The sequence below is a fragment of the Dromaius novaehollandiae genome, chromosome 3, assembly GCF_036370855.1.
Source record: "Dromaius novaehollandiae isolate bDroNov1 chromosome 3, bDroNov1.hap1, whole genome shotgun sequence".
Classification (NCBI taxonomy): Eukaryota; Metazoa; Chordata; class Aves; order Casuariiformes; family Dromaiidae; genus Dromaius; species Dromaius novaehollandiae.
This window is the reverse complement of record NC_088100.1, coordinates 111,057,635-111,061,978: the sequence shown is the minus strand read 5'-3', so window position 1 is coordinate 111,061,978 and position 4,344 is coordinate 111,057,635.

Below are 4,344 nucleotides of genomic sequence, written 5' to 3'. Positions count from 1 at the left end.
GTTGAGCGCCGCCGCCGTTCCTCGTCTCGCCTCGGCTCTCCGCTCCTCTCCTGCAGCCCCGCGGGACGCGCCCGGCGGCGCCCGGCTCCTCCCGCCCCCGCCCCGAGGCGGGCTCGCCGCCCTTCCCGCGCGCGGCCGGGGTCCCGGGAGCCCCCTGTGGCCAGGTGTCGGCGGGGCGGGCGCTGCCACTGGCGGCGGGCGGGGGGCCCGCAGCCCGCCCCGTCGGCACTTCGCTGGGAAAAACGCTTTGGGGCATCTATCTATGGGCGCATGCTAGAGGCCGGCTGGCATATCCTGTTCTACCAACGTCGATCGTGAAAACAGTATTGGTTTTTGTGTGTTTTTTGTTTCTTTTGTTTTTTTGTAAAAGTCTTGCTTTCCAGAGAAGCAGCCTTTCTCTGCCTGCTGTTACAGAGAAAGCAGAGTACAAAGCCTCCATGTGGCAAGTGGAAGCTTTCCTTTAATTCCCATGGGCTTTAGCAAGCTGATTCCCCACAGTCCAATCCTAGGAAGATTGTGAGCACAAATTGTTGCCAGGTGTGTTCGCCAGCCGTTTGTGTCAGTGCGAAACACATGCTGAGCTCTGCCACAACAGGCTGTGTTGCGCAAAGGCAACAAGCTGCTGAGGCAGCAGAGATGCGGGCCGGGGAGACTCTAATTTGTCTAGTTATTAAGTATTGTGAAAGTTTGAATCTGGGTGGAAATATGTTGTATTTCCCTTAACAGGGTAAATGTTTATTGTGCAGATGTAGTGGCCTCGTTAGCGGATGGCAGTGGCTGGGATAAAAATGTCCTCGTCAGACAGTCTCCTGTGGATCCCTGCGCAGTTGTTAGAGCGCTGAGAAGGATTATAATTTGCCTGTTGACTGATCAAGGAGAGGCATTTCAGGGTGTACGATTTGTTACTTTATAATTGGTTGGTTATGCCATTTGCATGAAACAGATATTCGTGTTCTCAAGACTACTTATCTTTGCAAAGATCCATTCATTTTATAAGTGGCTGTTTTCCACTTTTCCACATAACTATCATTATTGCTGTTGTTATTATTATTTATTACTGCTATTACAGCTTCTAGAAGCTGTAGTTAGAAATCAGGACCCTATTTATGGCCAGTGATGAAGCAACCCACAATAAAAAGACAATCACTCTCCAGAGAAGCACTAGCAAACTAAGTATAAGGGTATGGCTGCATCATCAACAGTTACCCTTCAAGCTATTTCCTTCAAGTATGTGCAAGAAAAAGTCAAAGTAAAGGAGGAAATGCTCTAGCATGTCACAGTTTTTGGCTAACAGAGCATTCTTCTGATTGTTGCTTTAAATACCATGGATTAGAAACCATGCCTTCTACAGGCTTCAGTACTCAGGGCTAAAATGTGAGAGGAATGAGGCATATGAGACTTGCAGGGTCTGGTGGGATCCCTATGTTGTCAGCAGTGGCTGGGAAGTGGATATGGGTAGCAAGAGGTAAGTGATTCCTCTAGACTGACCTTACCAGCATGACTAGTGTTGATCTAGGGCAGGAAATGCAATCAAATTTTGTGCACTAAGCTAGGATTGCAAAGCCTTCCCTGTTGTCTCTCTTGAGAGTACTACCATTCGCTCAACCTTTCGTCCTTCAGAATCATCCACACCATTTTAATTGATAGTGATATTAGCTTTTATTCTGACCTTGCAATGGTTATGAAGTGCCTCTATCACTTTGATCTGCTATGCTTGGCATTCTTCTTTCTCCGCCATTATGGCAGGGTTATTCTGATGGATGGTTTTAATTCCAGTTAGCATGTGGCTTTATGTTCTGTCGTCCTCCTCTCCCCGCAACCCTGTTGCCTTAGAAGTCAAGGAAAGTTTAGGGGTTATGAAAGCAAGGGGGCAACTGAACCATAACAGCTGAAAAATGTAGAGTGACACTGTGCCCTTCCAAGGATCTGTTCATGTGAAGTGTTGTAGTTTCCTTGAAGTCTGTCTTTATGGTACTATGACCTTTTTCTGACACTCTGAGCTGCCTGTGTCACAAGCAGTAGCAGATGTCTGGGGTCTTCCAGCTTGGTTTTGCTGGGGAAGAGAAATCAGTGAGGCAAAGTCTGAGTATGTTCTTGTGTTATTTACATATACTCACACACATTGATTTGGCAAGGAGACAGCCAAAGGGCAAGCAAGAAACTTCCTTCTCTCAGGACTCCTACTGCCAAGCCTTTGGTTCCTTAGGAACAGTTCCTCTTCCTGAGTTGGCTATGCTCAGATTTTAAGTCAGGAAGCAAACTCTTCTGTCAAGCAACTCATCTGTCCACAAAGCTGCCTATACTACCAAAGTTGAGCAGAACAGTGTATCTTTCAAAAAATGAAAATTTGTTTGAAACAAGCTTGGAAGACTGTGGAGAACAGCACCACCAAGTGACACCTGCCATCACTTTTTCCATGGCAGGTGCTGTGTGTCACTCTTCTTACTTGAAACATTTGGTAGCACTGAAATTCTTTTCAGTTATACTCAGATGTCTCCTGGGATAGTATTATAGAGGGTGTTCGAGCAGTGAGTGGTGTTTAAGTACATGCCTACTCTATTTTAAATGCAGTGCCTGTCAAGAGTACCAGCATGGCCACAGGGTACACTGCTGTGTATCTGTGATATACATGCCGCTGGCCAAGCCTGGGAGACACAGCAGTGTGAACATCCCCTACAGCATTCTGCACTGACTGCCCTCCATTCGAGCTGTAACAGAGATTTGTACAGACATCCTGAGCTAGCTTAGAACTAGCCATTTTGGGTAAGGTTGCTCTCTAGCCACTGGGGGTTGTGTGGGCTTCAAAACCCACTGAATCTGTATGCAAGTGGTTATCCTGGCCTGACATACGTGCTGCTGCAGCTGCAGCATTGTCGTATCTGAGATAGGTAGTTTAAAGTTAGCTTGGATGTGAGCTGCAGTCATATCTTAGACAGTGATGCAAATGTACTACAGGCTCTTGGGATATTGCTCCTTCCTTACGATTCGTTAGTTTTTGCCTCCTGTATTTCAACTTCCAAGTAGACTGCTATTTGCTGTGAGGTGTTTTGTGACTTTAGCTCACCCAGGGCTAGATTAGTACCAATAGCAAGTTATACTATATCTCTGAGCCTTTCCAGCCCCCTTCCAGCAAGTTTGTCAGAAGACAGGAAAGCGTCACAAACATATCACTATCAGCTATATAGATTATAAATCAGTTTGTTATTTTTGCATCTTTATGCTCATATGTGTACATATGCACAGAGTATATATATCTTGTGACGACCTGCAATACCACTTAATAATCTGTAACAGTCATGCATCCTTAACAGTCTTGCCTGCATTCAGGCTGCTAATTCACCTAAGCTGTCACAGAGAATCTTGTAAACATTTTGGGATAAAGCAAATTTACCCCCACACATATGCGTCCCTAAAAGCCCCTCCCCTAAAATTATCATTGAGAGATGTTAGCCATGTATATAAAGGTTTTGATGCCCTCATATTTTTAACATACCTAAAATAAAGCAAAAAACTTTATTTCTGTTTGAAAGGCAGTCATTAGGAAATCTTGCACATTTTGTCTTGAGTTATATTTACCCAAAATAAAGTATACATGAGTATAGGCATATATGCACAGAGTTTTTTGCCTAAATTCATATATGGAGGAGCCGTATATGGCTCTGTAACTATACATGCAAGTAAGTATGTACCTACATTCATGTATGGCTATATAATCATAATGAATGGTGCTACTTCTATTTTGCAATTCAGGGAACCATCCTTGTTCTGGTAGCACCTAAGCAGGAACTTAACTTTGGTGAAATGTTGAAGTCTCACTGAAGTCGCAGGGAATGAAAGATATGCTTTGCTCAAGCACTGGCATACAGAGGGATAGCTTTACGCAGGTTTAAGTGCTTTTCTGGATCCTTGCCTCAAGGTCAGTTTGCAGAAGTGTATGTGAGCCTTTCTGCACATGGAAATCGCACAAGTGATAACAGTCATGAGGGCTACAGCTGCAGCAGTTGTAGGTTTGTTCTGTGTGGGCCACTCTCTGGCAAAAAATGTAAACAGGAAAATCCTGCAGTCCTTACTCCATCAAATCTCCCATTGATCTAAAACGTAGGGTTGACAGAGCAAGGACTGAGAGATTGGCTCAGAGGAACAAGATTCCTCACTTTGAGATCTTACAGCAGTTTTGGAACCTGTCTGCTCTGCAACCTGTGTTGCTCTGGAGCAACTCAATTTACAGTCATGGTAGGTCCAATTTAGGCCAATTATTCTGATTTACTGCCTTTTTCTCTCTTTCTCCATGTGTTAACCTTAACATGCCTATTTACAGTTCCTTGGAGAAGCAGTACCAGTGGA